The sequence below is a fragment of the Xiphophorus maculatus genome, chromosome 18 (assembly GCF_002775205.1).
Source record: "Xiphophorus maculatus strain JP 163 A chromosome 18, X_maculatus-5.0-male, whole genome shotgun sequence".
In the NCBI taxonomy this organism is placed as follows: domain Eukaryota; kingdom Metazoa; phylum Chordata; class Actinopteri; order Cyprinodontiformes; family Poeciliidae; genus Xiphophorus; species Xiphophorus maculatus.
Genome location: NC_036460.1, coordinates 22,385,297 through 22,403,885, shown reverse-complemented (window position 1 = coordinate 22,403,885; position 18,589 = coordinate 22,385,297). Strand labels below are relative to the sequence as shown.

Below are 18,589 nucleotides of genomic sequence, written 5' to 3'. Positions count from 1 at the left end.
TAAAAATTGAAGTAATAATCATTTAAAATAGCACAGCTGTAACATAATGTTTACAACATCTACACAATCATGTACATAAGACATGATTGTGAGAAAGAACATTAAGTGTGAATACAGTTCTGTCTTGGACATAACCAGAGTTTTGTTAATCTGATTACAGACTTTAAATTGACAGGAAGTGAGTTCCGTACAGCAGATCCTCTCAGACAGAGCACTTTGAGCAAAAGTGGTTCTACGAAAGGGAACCTTACAATTTAAATTTAAAGACGCTGTAGTAGATCTGCTGTTACCCTGCAATCTCTGTATACAACCGTTGAATGGTGTAGGTGCAAATCTGTTTAAACACTTAAAAATCAATGATACTTGGAGTTGAAGAGTTGATGCAACAGGACAAGGTTCAGCTAGGTAAGTTTCTAGTATGAACCCAACCTCAGCTGCATTACAAATTTGTCAGTGTCAGGTAACTCTTTTAATTGAGTGATAGGAATACTGAGAAGTCTATATTCAATAAAAAATATTGAATATATTGTTTATATAAATAAACCTTGATTTATGGATTTCCATAATTTCTTGCCCCATGTCCGCTCCCATTTGTGGTCTTATGGTTTTCTGGCCCTCCCTCATTCTGCCTTTATTTTGGCACAGCTTGTATTTAATTTCTAGTCACCGCCTATCCTCCTGCTGTCTACAGAGATGAGACACACCTAAAACAGTGGAGAGGGTGCAGGCAGGGATGAAGGGAGGCAGCAGTGAAGAGGAAGGGTCTGAGGGCCTACAGGGAGGAGGATGGCAGATGGAGATTGATGGAGGGAGAGATGAGAAGATAAAGAGAAACATGCCGCTGGGAGTGACAGAGGAGGGAGTGAGAGTGATGAGGGGCCTACAGGCCTGAGAGCTGAACACAACTAAAAACAATTCTACGTCTTTCTCCATCTCGCCCTCCGTTCGCAAACCTCTCCTCGTGGGAGAGATCAATTCTCGTCTAGTCTGCCTACGCCTCCAGGAGTAGGCTGCTGTGGTTGAGTGTGTGTTTGTATGTGTTCCTGCATGTGTTTTTGTGTTTATTTTATTTATTTATTTATTTTGCTGTTGGAGGAAGGATGGGAATTTTGAATCTCACACCTATGGGAGTTGCACAATCACTTCACTCCCTCCTTATTTAAAAAAAAATATTTACAGTTCCTTTAGTTCCCTTTTCTATTTTGCGTGCCGCCCTATAGTCCTCCTTCTGCCCTCTACCTAATTCCACTCACCCCAACATTTACAGTGCTCTTCTTCCCCGTATTACACAGGGTGGGGGTCTGTGAGTAATGGAATCAGTTCAGCTGATCTGCCTGAGGCAGGAAGTCATGCCAGGAGCAGAAGCCTCGGCTCGATCTTTGCACATTTTCTGGAAATCCACAGACATACATGAAAATAACAAGACAGAGAAACAGGAATGGAGAAGAAAGGGATCATGGGGCCCAGGAGTATCAATTGTCTTCCACAGAGTTTCTCCAGAGAGAGAACACCCCTCTTCCTAAGTATTGAGAGGTGATTAAGAAAAGTGCAGCTAAATGTGCACTGTGTATGGCTGCTATTCTTTTAACAAATTATTGTTAAGTAGGATAAATAAAAATAGAACTAGTAGAAGGAGCCAAAAAGAAAATGAAAAATCTTTAAAGAAACGTATTCACCAGGAAGAATGGACAAACCCCCAGATAGGAAAATGGTGCATATTTTAAAACGTTAACTAGAAGATGGACGTAAGGTAAAGATGGAAACAGATAACAGAAGATGTACGCAGGAAACAGTCATTCAGTGGCAAACTGAGCTGAAAAGGAAATGGCGTAAGTACCGGGGGATTCTTCTTGGTGCTGCCATGCAAATGAGAGCGGCGCTGCAGCTATACTAACTAACAGCAATTCACACTGTTGGACTCATCACTTATTAATGCTCCACAGCTCTCCCCTCTCTTCTCCCCCCCACTTCCCTCCCATCTCTTTCTCTTTACCCATTCTCCCTCTCTCGTGCTCTCGCCAGGATCTCTCTTTTTGTTCACTCTTTCGCTCGCTGTTGCTAGGGCCTGGGCACTCACGTGACAGCAGCTGGGTAGGGGGCGCTGCAGTGGCACACGACAACGAGGGCGAGTGTGCATTTTTATGCACTTAGCGCACATGCACGTGTGTGCGGCAGAGTAACCTTCATTAGAGGTAAAAAAAAAAAAAAAAAGAAGAAGAAGAGAGGAATCAGCCATTTAAATGAAGGCAATGTAAATCAGAGGAGAGGAACTGCTGAATGGATCTGTTACTGATTCGCATGCCGAGACCTTAGGCCACAGAGGGGCTTGCCGCATCACTCGTTGCATAGTGCCACTTTGTTTTGCACTCTTGACTTCTAAAACACGTCCTGGAGTTTGGCACTGGTGCTACTGTCAAAGATTGCCCTCCATAGTTCAGCGCCGAAGTGACCACGGGTGCTGTGCACAGTGCAGGCCAGCAGTCGCACAAATGGACTTCTCAGAAATGCGCACTGACTCAAACACACACAATGCATCTTACAAGCTACATGCTTGTACTCCAACTATTTCACAATCCACATTTAGAGTGTGCACCTAACAAACTGTGAGCCGAGCATTTTCTCTACAGAGATGACACAGCAATGGGAAGACAGTGGAGTACACCTACACATCCCTTATTTATTCGCCTGATTTGTCCTGTTTTTTGTTTTTTTTTCTCTTTTCCCATTTCCACATTTTTCATTACAGATATAATTTTACCAATTAAGCTCCCTACCAGACATAGAATGTAAATGATTAAATATCTTGGCGATCCTTATCAAAGATGCATGCCTGTATTGACATTTATGCTGTTAGCGAATCATTAAAACTGTGTTAGCAGATGAAGTGGATCGTTGGTGCATACTTGTTTTTAATAAAAGATGTCAGGAAAATATTTAACACTGAGAGGCAAAGAATACCGTGTAGCATAACTCCAGGACTAGAACAAGTATATATAGCTTACAGCAATTTAATGGTAATAAGTAGGAGCAGGCTTGCATCAAACCAATAAAATGAGTGTAGTAGAAAGTTTGGCTTGAAATGCACCAATTCAGATGCCCAACACTGACCATTGGAAATAGCAATTTTTCTTGTTTGTAGATGTTGCTTGATTGGTGCTAAAAAGGTCAAATACTAAAAAATCATATTGTTTTCCTTATTTATTACATTTTTAGAAACATCAAACACCCCTGTGTATTTTATGCACTTTTACATTGTCATAAAAATCGGATCAAGCTTAGGAATTTGATGCATAAATGGAAATACCATTATAATTAATATAGGTTTAAAGTGATATTTTAATTGAGGCAGCATGTTTCTTCTGACTGGAAGTTCAGTAATAGCATTGGTTTGGAGCCCAACTTCAGTTGAATCTGACATAAAGCATAACCTGGTTTAGAGCTCATCACTAAAGATACATTTATTGTTGGTAGAAAATGTCTTGGTGTTGCATTTTCAGGTTTGCTGCTTATTACTTCAACTGAAACATATTTATTTTAAAAATACCAAAACTTACATGTCTTTAGATGTGGTAGCAGGGATAAGATCAAGTTAAAATTACTGCTGCAACTATATTTTAAAACCGTTTTCAAATGTCTGTTAAAAAAATGTGTGCCTACAGTTTACAAAAATCTACAGAACATTATCTGCACTTAGTACATGAACGATAATTATTCTACTTAAAAATCATCAACAACAACAAAAACAACTGCAAAGGCAATATCAACTCATTACATAATGATATTTAAAATATATGAAGAGCTCTGATGCTGAATCACAAATTAAGAGCTGTTGTTTAAAAATCTCAATATTCAATGTCTCTGCACTCTGTTGAAATATCATTTTCTGAAGAATATTGCAGAAGTAGGGTGGATTGTCTGGGAGTAATAGAATATATTCTTATGTGGTTTAATTTATGAGTACTTTTAGTCCTGGTAGGGGAAGATAGTACCTTCCAAAAGTGACTCCTTTAGATTTTTATGTTTCTAAAACAAGAAATGTTTAAAAAGTCATATACTTTACTTATATTACAAACTCTGACAAGAGAGGCATTAAGAGAATCAAGCAATGTGAGCAATTTAAACATGGCTGGCATCCCACTTTAATGGCACATGTGTTGAGATTTGCCTGCAAAAATATATTTCTTTTCCAAGCAGCTATTCTTCAGCTGTAAAGCAGTGAATAAGGAAGAGGCTTTGAAATACAGTCAGACAAGATCCCTGCACCTCTACTTCCTGGTAGGATTTCATTCCTTTCCATAGCTAATTCATTTCATAATTACCAAGGGCCTATTATGGTTGATTTGAAAGATGCGCTGGGAAAGCTTACTAAAAGCTATTTCATTTGAGCTCCTAATACTGTGTCTGAACTACCTCCTTGTGTTATGCATTACAGCAGACACCGATTACATATTATTGCACATCAGTCAGTGCTTGTCTTCATTTAGCCCAGAAAATTCGCTGACATTTTGAATTCCCTTTACCCATTTGTCCGTTCCCATCTAGTCTAGACAAAGATGTTGAAAGTCAAGCCAAAATTTCAACTACATTTTGACAACCGGTGACTTTACGCCGACAGCTCCTACAGTCAAAATCTCATGTTTTTAAAGAGAAGGTTATGTAGACTTTTTGGAAGTGGGGAGAAATGCCACCACCCATCAGCTGGGACAATAGCTGATTACAATGGACACTGATTACTGATATTTGCCATACACTGATTACAATACATGACGACTGTGAACTGCAAAAACACAAAATCTCACCAAATATTTTTGCATAGTATTTAGTGCAAATATGTTAGTACACAAAGGACAAAATTAACTTACAAGTAACTTTTCAGCAAGATATAAGAGCTTTTTTAGGTCAATAATTCCTTAGCATTTATTCCATTTGCAGATTATTTAACTTATAACAAGACCTTTTTTCCTGTACAAACATTGTTGACCAAAGACTTTAAAGCCACTTCAGAACGTCCATTTGATCCATTATCTGCCCTTTCTTGCGTCTTGTCGCATGAAAATTTAGACAAAGAAAGAAATTACCAGATATTTCCACAAACGCTTTGGGTTGTTGTGTCTGTAGCTTAGAAATAACTGAGCTGATGATCTCACGTGAAGCATCGGCAACAGCAAATGATGAAAACTAATTTGGATAATAAGTTGAAAATGGTAGACAATATTTTCTTCATTTCAATGCACTGGATGCATTGGGACATTCAGCATGAAGACTGAGGCACAAAGCTCAGTTATGGGAAAAACCGTCTTATGCTCAAATTAATGGTGCAAGTTACAGACCATCCCTCTTTGGTGGTTCCACCATTTCAGCTACATTCTCTGAAGGCGTTCAAAGGTTGTGATCTCACCAGATCAACTTAACTGGTATGACTACAAAATCATCCATGTTTAGGAGATTTTGGTTGCACATTAATCTGAAAGGGGTTACACTGCTTTCTTGGAAAGAGACAGGTGCTGCTACTTAATTTCCAGCATCTAACGAAAGAGAGCTCTTCATTAGATATGCCCAATATTGTTTGACTGTGTATTTTTAAGTTCCATTAAATGAAATTAAATTAGCTGTCATTTTCAATTGACACGTTTGTATTGATGAGGGAAATAGTATTTATCTGTGTATTAAGCATGAAGTGAGTGCAAAATAATTGTGGAGAACTGCATGCATGCATCTGTAGAGGATAAAGATTGGATTGTAATAAAATGTCCCCATCCTCCTAAATCCCCCTGCTGCCCTCTGCCCCTACCTGCCATATTAACACACCCATTACAAGGGCAGATGAATGAAAATGAACAGAGCTGTGGCGTGATTCCCTGAGTGTCAAATCAATACGGCTACCCTTCTTTCTCTCTCCCTCTCTTCCTCTGTCACCCTCCCAGCCCCCCTTCATCTTTTTTTCTCTGCTGCTATCATTTTCCTATTCTCCTCTCCTCTGTTGGGTCTGAAGAATTGGCATGTGTTTGACAAAGGGAAATCTACACCTAGTGACAATAGGCGCTCTCCCAGTTTGAGCCCCCCCACCACCACCCTCTTCCCTGGTTTCGCTCTCATATGAAATGAATGATGCTTGTCTCTATTTCCTCTCTATTCACATTCAAAGCAGCTAGAAATAGTGAAGTGCTTCTGAGAACGAACCCGATACAGAAAGAGCCACAAGGATGGCGTATTACCGGCGCTTTCTTTAACTCAATCAGAGACCAGAACCTTGCGAAAGGACCAGTAAGAGGTTAAGTCAAAATAATAAAAGAAGGTTAATAAAGAGGAAATGTGTGAATTTTATTGACTTATTCTTTCCATCTCCTTCCATGAGTCTGGAATTGAGGCAGAATGATTTCTAAAGAAAAGGCCGACAGACTCCTACTACATTCTTATCTTTAAACAAGTGTTACAGTTTTCAACTCCCAACCCTTGACCTTTTCATCTGCCAGCTCGGTTACGTCTGTTTTCCACGGTTAGTTCGAATCAGTGATCTGAGGATGGCCATGGTGAGGGCCAATGGACCCATTTAAAAGAAACAAAAAAAACCCAAAAAACATACTTCACTGTCAGTTCCAGCTGCTGCCCTCCCCAACACCACCAAGTCTCCTCTTCCTTTGTCTTTTACTCTGAGTATCTGATTCCTTGGTTTCTCAATTTCTCTCATTTTCTGATGCTGCAACTCTGGATCCGTTTCTATATTGGTTATTAGAAGGTGACACCCCACAGACCCACACACCCTTCAACTCATGTCTCAGTGTGGAGGGCTTGAAAAAGAAGAGCAAGAAGCAAAACAAATAAAGCGCAAATATGCACTCTTCCAAATGAAAAGATGTTTGTCTCAGTCCACCACCCTTGCTCTAGGGAAGGCCTCTAAAGAACTAAAACAACCTTAATCAGAATCGCCATACTGTATATATGTATATATACATACACACACACACACACACACACAAGAGGCAGTGATGTATGTTGTAAAAAGAAAAAAATAGTTAAAAAGGAGGTGAAATAACATAAAATGACAATTGTTATACACTGCAGTTTCCAAAAATTGCTACCTTTCCATAATGTCACACAGGCTAAAGTCAGACTAGTTAAATGTAACGCTTCCAAAATTCACATCACGTCAGCTAAAATTTGCATTTAATTTATTGTCTTTTTATAGGAGAGGTCAAAATAAAAGAGTGCCCATTTGTGAAGTGAAAGAAAACTGATAATGTTTTACAAATGTGTTCGTTTGTATTAAATCCTGTAATGAAACCAGATTTCACTCAGCTGCACATCTTTTTAAGATATTTATTTATCTACCAGGTTTGCCCCACTAAACCATTCCAAGCTCTGGCTGTAGGTTTTCGGTCATTGACGTGACAATGAACTTCCACCTCAGTCTCAAATCATTTCCACCCTGACAGGGTGTATTCCAGTTTTCTTTGTATTTGGCCCCAGCCATCTTCCGATCTGTCTCTGCTGAAGAAAAGAATTCCCACAGCATGAGACAGCCACCACAATTTTTCTCTGTGGTGAATTAGCTGTGACCTCCATCAGCACAACAGATTCTCCCACATAAGCCATGGACCCCTGCATCCACATGAACCTCGTGTTACCTTCTCTGATTGGTCTGTCAGTTAGGGTGTCTTGGTTTGCAGTTGTCCCATATTCTTTCCATTTTCAAAAGATGGATTAAACTATTATGTGTTCAATACATGGGATATGGTTTGACTTATTTTTGCTAGCAATTACTCAACAACCAATCTGCTGTGCTCCTTGGTCTGAACAAGATGTTGGTTAATGACTCGCATGCACTGAATCAACCTTTGTTAGAAAAGCCATAAATATGCAAGCTGCAAGATGGCAGAGCTTGCTTGCCTGACAAGTGGAGTTAAAAGGTGCACTACAACATAAAATGACACATCATGTCATTTTGATTAGCTCTCTGTGTATCTACACAAAATGTATTCAGCTAAGTGTACATTTACTTCATTTTGGTCGCTAGCAATAGCAAATAAACACAGACTTCTGATCTGTCAACTTGTGTGTTTTTAAATATTTATTCCTGTCAATAATAGACACAGACATGCTCGACAGTCATGAGAAGGCTAGTAGGGCATCTCTAAGACCATGATGCACGAGCTAATTAAACTTTGCTAGAATGTTTTACTTCCGTTGTGGCAAAACACAAAACCAACACAATGAAAACTCAAAATTTACACGTAGATCTGCTTAGTTTCATTGTCATCTATCAAAAAGGAACTAGCATGAAAAAGCAAGCAGAAGATGAATTGTGGATGTTATTCAAAAGTGGCACTTAAAACCCGTTCTGTGAGCTCTGGAACTTGACTCCACTTTGATTTGTTGTGTACATGCCTGTGTGTACATGAGAAGGAGAGTGTGCTGACACATGTGATAAACTCTCACACAAATCAATAAAGCCTTGCCCTTTGTAAAGCCATGTTCTCCTCGGTGGGAGTACTACAGTCCCTCAGGATGTAAGCACCACCCCTGTGACATATTCTGAATCTCAGAGAGCAGCAGGGTCACTGGGGAGCAAAGCCTGTGCACGAATGAGTGCACCTTACACAGCAAGACATATGAGGGGGAAGGAGAATCGGGGGGAGGATTTGCGCTTTCCATCGCATTCCTACGGAGGCTCCGCTTGTTTGCCGGGCCACTTTCATGATGTCCCCTCTACACTGTTGCTGGGCATCTTGGCGACACAGACCCAAAAGAGGATGAGGAGGAGGAGCCTGCACACGAGAAGGAAATGAGGGGTGACTGGAAGCAAATAAGCTGCAGAGACAGATGTTGCAGATTGGAACGGAGGAGTGGTGACATTCTTAAAAGTGGGTCCCCCAGACGTTGTGGGGAGGCCTGAGGGGCCTGGAGTGCCTGAGGTACATTCTTGGAAAAGGAAAGGAGGAGGGTCATCACAGCAGAACAAGCAGCTATCTCTGCACGAGTGTCTTTCCGTCTCTTCTGCCTCACTGCCCTCCTACACTCTGTCCCACTTTAGCCCAATGTCACTGCCCGAGCAGGGGGGAGGGTGAACTTAAAAAAAAAAATGCAGGAGCAAGAGAATGAGCAGGAAAGAGGATAAATCAAGACAAACATAGATAAAGAATACAAAGGAGATAAACAAAGGGCAAACAGGAAATGATGAATCTAAAAATGTAATAGTTAAAGAGGATGAGGGGGACACAGATCCTCTAGCTACAGGTCCGTCACACACTCAAGTTTTTAAGATTTCTTTCCCTCAGATCTCTTTTTGCCTGCCCATCACACAAACATATCGCTCTCAAGAATTATGTAGAGTTACACAAGCAGTCAAGCACACAGTCCCTAGTGCAAATACACCTCTATGCAGACAGGCAGGACATGCTTCCACATACACACACACACACCATGATGGCAAATCAAGCGTGTTTTGCGGTTTGTAGACATGGTCTCCTCGTGTAGTGATGTGTTATTCTTGGAGATAGGCAACATTATGTGGAATACAAATATACTACAAACTAAATCTGCCACTGAGTATCAAACATGCAAGATTAGAGTACTCAACCCGCTGATTATTGCTACTTTTCATGTTCAACCCTTCGTGTTGTTGTCTTCTTCTTTTTGTTTCCATAGTCAGCTTTTAAATTAACCTAACTTAGCTGATATCTCTTCAGGCAACCAATAAGAACATGTCAAAGCTTTCATAAAGCACATTTTAATACGTAGGTAAAATGTATGAAGAACTCTTGCTGAACCAAAATGTGCTAATGTTCTTAATAATGGGTGGTTGTCACCGTTAGATGGGTAATGTCTGCAAAGAAATTGCTGTGGTTCTGCTTCTGACATTTCGAGGTTTACATTTATGCAAAAAGAGAGGTCAGTTAGAAGAGCCAAACCATAACCTTTAAATTGGATCACCAAGACCTAAATCCCAGTGAAAGCAAAACTTTGATTTGCCCTGGATAGGAGAGTGTCGATTAGAGAAGCAGCCAAGAGACCTACAGTTCAGCTGGGAGAATCTGTCATAAACTCCTTTGCAGTCTGCGACAAGCTATGCTGGACATGGAGAAACATTTAGACCAAATCTGAAAAGTTTCTCTTTATGCAAAATGATGTGTGTGAAAAATTGTACTCTACTCAATATTTAAAGTAAAACATAGTGGTGGCATGCTATTGGGGGTGTTTTCCTTTAACAGTGAAATCAAAGCTTGTCATAATTGCGGAAAAGATGAATTGAGCTAAATATTGGGTAATATCGGAAGAAAAACTGTATTATGTTCAAAATCTTAAAAATGGGTCTTCATCCAGTCCTTATGAGGTTGAGCTATTTTTCTAAAGATTTTAATGTTTACATGCGTGAAGCTGGAATGTGTAAATACCAAAAGACTTGCAAACTGTGATTGGAGTGAAAGGTGGTTCTACACAGTATTGGCTGTATACACATGCATGCCAAATGATTGTCATTTGTATGAAACTATTTATCCTTCTCTTTCCATGTCATTGATATTTACTGCATTTTGTTAGTCTTTTCCATTAAATTGCAATAACATATTATGTAGTTTGAGGTTGAAACATGACAAAATGTTGAAAGGAAATGAATCTTTTTGTAAATTGCTGTATGTCAAGTATGCAGCAGTATCTCAACAAAATGTCACCTTCAGGTAAAAATAATTGCAAGCCCTGACAGATTCTTATTTAAGATTATTTACATTCAAACAGGAAGTTTGTTTCTGAAAGGAAATGAGACAGGCCTCTCAAGATAAAAAAAATAATGCAAAATGCCATGTTGAAGATTATTTAGATCCTTCTCAATGCAAAACAGCTTTTTGCACCATCTTACATGTGTTACAACTTTTAAGTTATATTGGGTGATGACTCCAAATCTTTGATGTTGAAAGGCCTTCTTGTCATCAACCTATTCTTTCATTACCTCACATATTCGGTCATGATCCAAAATATTAACAACATCCAGCAAGACAAAAAACCCTTTGGTAAAAGAAAATAATTATACATTTCACCCTAACTCTTGTAGCACATGTTAGTCTGAAATGACTGAAAAAAAAACAACAAAAAAACATTTTAGCAAGGACTGCAAGTATTTGTTCAACATTTAAGTGTGCCATATGTTTAAACCATGATCATTTTATGAGGTAGGACATCAGGTGTAATGTTAAAAAGAGATGAACATGCAGTCAGGTTTTGCACAATCAACCTGATTGTGCAAAACCATGGCATCTAAATGCCATGGTGACTCCTCAGTCTACTGTTTGTGTTTTTGATCTTTTTATCATATGGATGTTTTGGATTAGTGTCTCATCATACACACCTCTTAATGAACTTTCCAACCGTGTATACATATGAAAAATGCAATCTGCAACACAGCAGAATGATATATGAAATCAATTTCCAGTAACATGTTCATATGTCTGATATCTTACTAGTTTTATGTAAAATTCCTTCCTCTTTCCAGTCTATCTGCAGTCTTGTAACATCAGTTTGTTGAAGAGGGAGGTCTCATCAAGGGCTGGCACTGCATAATTTGGCAAGAGGCAGCATCTGCCAAGGTCACTCAACATGCATGTGTGTGTGGCACGATCTCTGTTGTGTTGCTCAAACCCAGGATTTTGCATTTAAAGAAAAAAAGCTCCACAAACATTGACTAATTTAATATCCGAGTTTGTAAAGCTGGATGCAGAGAGGAGGCCATTTTTTGAGGGAATCTGCAGCATACAAACAGGCAACGTTTGCTGCTGCCACCGCTACTTATCTGTAAATGGGCCAGCAACTGAAGCCGAACCTCAAATCACCGTAATGAGATAGAGTGATGTCCACATTTGCAAAGAAAGAAGAAGAGACAGTGAATTAGGATTTTAAGTAGAGACAGAGAAAGATGTGGCAGCAAACTATGTACAGTGAAAGCAGCAAAGAATAAGGGAGAGCCAGAAAGATTCCTCTGCATCTCTGATTTGGTTGGCTGATATTCATCAGAGCGACGGAGCACAGGGAGGAGTGGATGGAGTGAGGCAGCAACCAGGGTGGGGGGAATAGTGGCAAAATAGAAAAAAAATGTGTATCTCTAAAAGCCATTTGTTGCTGTTAAGCTTTCCTGCTTGGCAGAGCTGCTGTCTTCTGCACCAACCACTTCTTATGTAGTTGACTTATAAAAAGCAAAACCTCATCTAGGGGGAGAAAATTTAAGAACAACATACAATCATATTGAGCATCCTTAAGATGTTTCTGCAGCTTAAAATGGAGTCCAACTGTGGTAAATTGAGTTGATTGGACTTGATTTGAAAAGACACACACCTATCTATATAAGGTTCCACAGTGCTGGTCAGAGGTTAAACACCAAGCAAAAAATCAAAGGAATTGTCTGTAGATTTCCAAGAAAAGGATCGTCTAGAAGTTCTTCGGAAAGACACAGAAAAATGATTGATAATATGAAGGTCCCAATGACCTCAATGGGCTTCATCGTTCATAAATGGAAGAATTTTGGAACCAGCAACACTCTTTCCAGAACTGGCAAGCCATGAAAACAGCATGAATTGGGGTGAAGCGCCATAGTCAGGGAGGTGACCAAGAACCCAATGATGAATCTGTCAGAGTGCCAGCGTTCCTCTGTGGAAGGAGGAGAACCTTCCAGAATGACAAGCATCTCTGGATCATCATGCTATTGCGAGGTAAAGAGGTAAAGATAAATGCAGCAACAGACAGAGACATCCTGGAAAAAAACTTGCTCCAAAGCATCTTGACCTCAAACTGAGAGATCATTTTTCAGCAGGACAACGACCCAAAGCACATGACCAAGATTGCAAAGGAGAAGCTTCAGAATCACCCTGTGAATGTCATGGAGGGGCCAAGCCAGAGTCCAAACTTGGCATCATACTCAAAAAGACTTGAGGCTGTAATGGCTGCCAAATGTGGCTCAACAAAGTATTACGCAAAGGCTGTAAGTTCTTATACAAATCTTTTTTTCTTAATATGCAAAAAGCAAAACTTTTTTCACCTTGTTTTGATAAGGTACTCGTGTGTAGAATGTTGAGGAAATAATTAAACCAATTTGGAATAAGGCTGAAACATAACATGTGAAAAATGAAGTGAAACTTTCTACACACACTGTATGACCTTTCACTTATGGCCCAAACCAACACAAATAGTGGCCATCCCATTCTCCAGACCGAAACCTAGAGCTCAGCTCAACAGAAGTAAGTATAAAAGAAGATCCAGAACTCAACCAAGCTCCAGGGGAAGAAGGGTTTGACTATCAGGTGCTCACCAATTCTTAAAGATCGCCCACAAAACCAAACTCTGGAGTAGAGCATTCTACATCTTCAAACAGGTCCACCAGACTTCCTACTCAGTCCAAAGTTTGCTGATCAGTCTTGCCCGTCATTCATTGAAGTTACTGATGCGTCTTACTTGGGGGTTTTCTGGGTATACATCATTGGAGGGAGACCCAAGGCCAGACACAGAACATGCTGGAGGGACGATATCATCTTTATATCATCTTTAGTATTTTTGAAGAAAATAACACCTTTTTGGGAATATTTTTGAATTCATTGACATAAAAAGAAGTACAAACTATTGTCATATAATTATTGTCTTATACTACTTACTCTCTTTGTTTTTTTAAAGGTTTTGTTGGCTCTCATGGCCTTTATTTGAAAGTAGTTCGACAGGAAACAGGGTAATGAGAAAGGGGGAAGACATGCGGCAAATCTCGCCAAGCTGGGAATCGAACCTGCAACCACCGTCACGAGGACTAAGGCCTCAATATGCGGGTCGTGCTTTGCCCCTGCGCCACCACAGCACCTCACTTACTCTCCTTGTTGACAATACCTGGCCATGTAGAGGGCAAATACTCAACGTGAACAAACAAGGTATTTGTAATAAATGCTGCCAAACAGAAGATTTAAACTGTTCCAAAACATTGTGAAATATTTTATTTTAAAAATGCTAAGCTTCAGAAACTCGAAGAGAAAGAGAAAGCTGGGAGGGCGGGATGGAGGAAGAAGAGAGGGAATGTGACAGAGTGGTGACAGAGAGAGAGAGCGAGCAGGGCACTCTGTATGTGTGTGTGTTGTCTGTGTGTCAGAACTGTGTGTGTGTCTGTGCTCGTGTCCCGAGGCGCAGGCAAACATTAGCTGCATTAAGTGAGCTGACAGGTCCCTCCCCATTACCACTACTGGTGGCCCAGGGAGGCAGAGAGAGACAGAGCAGGGCAAGAAATGGAAAAGACACTGTGGCTCCTATGAAATGTTTGTACAACTCAAAACAAATGTGTCCTCCTTCTGTGCACATGCAGACGTGATGACATAGCTGCTTAGAAAAATATGCCTCAACGTTGGCCACAATCATGCAAAAATGGCACTCTATGGAAACAATGATTACTGGCATAAAACACACACAGGAGCCAGAAAAAGTCTAAACCCCTGTTTCAACTCATAGGCAATGCATTTTTCCTCAGTGTACAGAAAAACACTCTCCATGCATCATATATACTGACAGTGATTCACTGTCTCACAGTACACAGCAAACACAGACTCGTGTGTATGAATATGTGTACTGCTAAAATATTGATTGTTGCCTTGTCTGGGGGTCAGGGTTAAAGACCTTCTACTACTCCCAGTCTTCTAATATTCCCTCACAGCACCACCAACCCCCTCTGCTACAACACGTACACAGAGATTAGTCCCTTGGGGGGCATTTCCATTTTTAGAGCATCTTAATAGCCTAATACTACACTTACTACAATGTGCCATGTAAAATGGCTGAGCTTTCTGTTAATACAACTCAGATGGAGTGTCGTTCATCATAGATACTAATACAGAAGACAGGTAGACAGATCATTACACAAGTTTAGCTATTTTTTTTTCACAGCCGAATGGCAGGAGGTCAACTTTGTGACAACTCGGCTTCCTGAAAAAGAGCACCGAGGACAGTAATGAGATGAAGGAGGAGGAGAAGTGGCATAGATGTTGCAGAAAAAGAAGTGCAGAGAGGGTGAAAGGGAAAAAATGGATGATGTGCAAAATAAGCAGGATAGCCAACTGGGAGGCAAAGAAGAAGAAAAGAAGGGAAAGACAGCAAAAGCAAAGGAGGTAGTTGACCCCTGGCAACACAGAGCTTCACTCTAGTGCAAGAAAGTGGGGGTTGTGAGGAGTGGGATGTTTGTTCGTGAAGATGTTCTTCCTCAAATGCAGTGTCTCAGCACTGTGGTCTGCATGCGTGAACAGATCGGCGTGTTTGTGTGTGTGTAATCTCCCCAGAGCAAATCCCCTTTTAGCCAAAGCAGGGAAGAATAGAGAAGAAAAGGAAAAGCCATCTTTATCCAAATCCAATTGCAGCTGGAAGGAAAGAGCGGCGCGAGGGAGGCAGAGGAGGAGAATAGAGGAGGAGAAGACGTCGTAATTTGTCTGAGGGATTACAAGAGGTGCTGGCAGAGCACGACTGCTTACTTTGCTTGTAAGCAGGCTTTGGTGTGTGTGTGTGTGTGTGTGTATTCCACGACCTAACCCTGTGAATTCAGTGCATTTTAAAATAAGCAGCAATATTTTCACAACACAAGTAGCACTGAAAAAAAACCTCAACAGGTCTTCTTACTTCAAGTAGACATTTGAGCCTTTCATGGTCTTTGAGAGCTGGCGAGCAAACCCTTTCAGTTTAGTGCAGTCTTCTTGTGCCATTATTATTCCTCTGCCTATTTTATTTGCCACATGTTGCGACTAAAATAAGTGTAGGACCATACCTCATAAATCATGCCCCATGCTGAGATGACAACCACCCGCTCCTCTAATGGTGTTCTTCTGGAGATCTAGTGTCTGCAGAGGCCACTGGAGTACAACAAGCTCATCGTCATGTTCAAGAAACCAGTCTGAAACCATGTAGCTTTATCTTGACAGAAGTAGCTATCAGAAGATGGGTACAATACTGTACCCATCTTCTGATACCCATCTTCTTAGTATAGTTGGTTAGCAACTATACTAAAATAGGCTGTTGTGTATAAACGCTCAGTTGACATTCGGCGACCCAAACTGTGCCAAGGATAAATAGCCTATCCACCAGCAGCCTGTAGCATTTATACAAGACCAGAGGGATCCATCCCATCACGTTGTTTATTCTCACCCTATCATTTGAACATTGGAGCTTAAAAATAATACTTATCAGACCAGTCTGCATTTTCCCAACCTGCCATTTTTAAATTTTGGTTTGACCTCTGAAAATTAGCCTCACCATACTGCTCTTAGTTACCAGAAGCTGAACCTGATATAGTCCGTTCATGCTGGAAACCTTTGAGTCCAACAGTGTTCAGAAGTGATTGAGCAACTGTTGCCTTGTTTTGTCATATAAAACTAGTCTGCCAATTTTCATCTGACCTCTAACATCCACAAGCAATGTTCACCTAACAACTGCTTCACGCTGAATGTATTTTCTTTTCGTATCATTCTTGGCAAACTTTGGTTTTGTACAAATGCTATCCTAACAGACATCTTTCAATCTCTACTTACCCGAGAAGACCCTGCGTCATCGTCCCTGTTCCTGCCCTCTCCTGTAGTGTGTCCTCCCTGACTTTGCTCTTTCTATTGCGACAATAAAGATTTCTGCACTTCTGCACAGAAATTAAAGAGGATTGGGTTTATTTTTTAGCATGAACTAACAACAAAGGGATGCAACATGGCCTAAAAATACTAACGTTAGTATTCTTGAACAGCTTAACGTAATATATCGGCATATATTAGCTAGTCCTCGTTTAGCTAACATTATCTGCAGTATTACTCAACTTACTCGGTTTGATAAGGGAAAAAAATGTGCAGTTTTTAGGTGTTTGCTGGCTCAGACTGGAAGCTGGAACATGTCTTCCCTCGCTGCCCCCACAGGTGAAAAATCAAAAATCAACGTCACAGCGTAAACACTCGTGATGCGTTTAAAGACGGCTCGGAAAAAATACAGGAGGCACGGGATAAGAGCAGAGCAGGTGACATGTCTACCCACAAAGCTAGTCACAAAGAATCATGGTGTTGATGCTAGCAGGTGCTGCCTAAACCCAGGTGAGGTTGACATGAGCTCGGCAAATAAAACACATGGAGTGATGCTGTCCAAAAAGTTTAAGCTTATTTTCACTGATACAATGTAGCCGTGCTATCAAATGCCCCAAAGAGACTGTTCAGCATTGAGAAGCTTTTCTTCAGTCCAAACATGTTGCAAATCCGTCGACAGTTTCTTATGAGAAGTTCAAGAAGCGTGTTTTTTGAGATGCAGCCAAATATAATGTACACATGGATGGATGGATGGATGGATGGATGGATGGATGGATGGATGGATGGATGGATGGATGGATGGATGGACGGACCTGCAAACAGTATCCATGTATAGAAAATGATTCTGTAAATGTTACCAATTACTCCTACTTTTGCAGATATGACTTGTGCTAAAATCAATAAACCAAATCAATGTACCAAATCAATAAACTACATCAAGGTAAACAGATACATTGATTGTTTTTTATATTTTAGATACAATAAATTAAACATAATTTGAAGGCATTTGTTGTCCAAAGCTTTGTTGAAAAGCACAACACTTCAGGGGGGGGGGAAAATCAAGTAATTCATTTCATAAGATTAAGATTGTTGAATAAAAGAAAAGGGGGGAAACAGTCAACTACAGTAAGACGGCTAAAGAAGCTTTAGGTCAGAGTTTGGTTGTCAGTTTGATGCGATATAAACGTTAGAAACACATGAATTCGTACATCTGCCTGGAGCAGGGTAAGACTTAAGGACAGTGGAGTCAGATAAGTGTCAGGGTAAAATAGCATCAGTGTCTTTCTTTGTTTTTGTGAGTGACAGTGATGCAAGGCAGTCTGCCTGAAAACACAGACATAAACCACGCAACAACACAAACATGCACTAATATGACTGCCCAGAGGCCTTATGCAACCATAGCTGTTTTGGTGTGACACACAGCATACACTGCACATCACATCAAATCCACAGCAGCTTCTTACCAAGAAACTTGTGGACCTCAATGACACATAGATACCCTGCTTCAACAAATGATGACACACTTCTACAGATATATTCAGACTGCAGTGACACACACATATAAAAAATATGTATGAGAGACCGAACAGTAAAATGAATTCACACTTCATATGTGTAAAACATCGGTCAGTGATATTGGGTAGTGATACATTATAGACAACAGGATTCTGTTTGTTTTTAATGGAAGCGATTGTAAAAAGTGAGTCATAAGCTTTGTACAAGCAATACGGTTAACAAAGACAGTTTAAAATTTTGGAGCTTTTACATTAAAAATGTTGAGTTGTGTTAACATGAAGAGAATAGTTGTTACATAAATGTTGTACTTTAATTTTCCAATTTTTTTTCAGAACTGTAATTTCATTTACAGTAATAATTACCACTCAGTACAATCCAGAATATAAAACAATGATCTTCCTGACTCTAGGTTCAAACATGCAAGCACAGCAGGATAATATGTTATTCCTGTTTGTTTACTCTTAATACTCTATGCAGTGTGTTTTGTATCAGTGATTCATCAATGCAGAATTAACTTAGTTTTT

At 40.1% G+C, this 18,589-nt stretch overlaps 1 protein-coding gene across 4 annotated transcripts in view; it reads right to left on the bottom strand.

Moving 5' to 3' along the window:
* LOC102220268 (Down syndrome cell adhesion molecule-like protein 1 homolog) overlaps window positions 1–18,589 on the bottom strand; it is a 110,117-nt gene that overhangs the window by 47,721 nt on the left and 43,807 nt on the right. The window contains exons 1-2 of one of the 4 annotated variants that reach the window (XM_023351426.1): window positions 16,798–16,883; window positions 16,521–16,621 (exon numbers count right to left, since the gene is read on the bottom strand). The exons of 2 other annotated variants lie outside the window; for them this stretch is intronic. The gene's annotated coding sequence lies outside the window, so the exon portion shown is untranslated. Of the gene's footprint in view, window positions 1–16,520; window positions 16,622–16,797; window positions 16,884–18,589 lie in introns of those variants that run through there. One more of the 4 variants, XM_023351428.1, reaches the window with a different exon arrangement.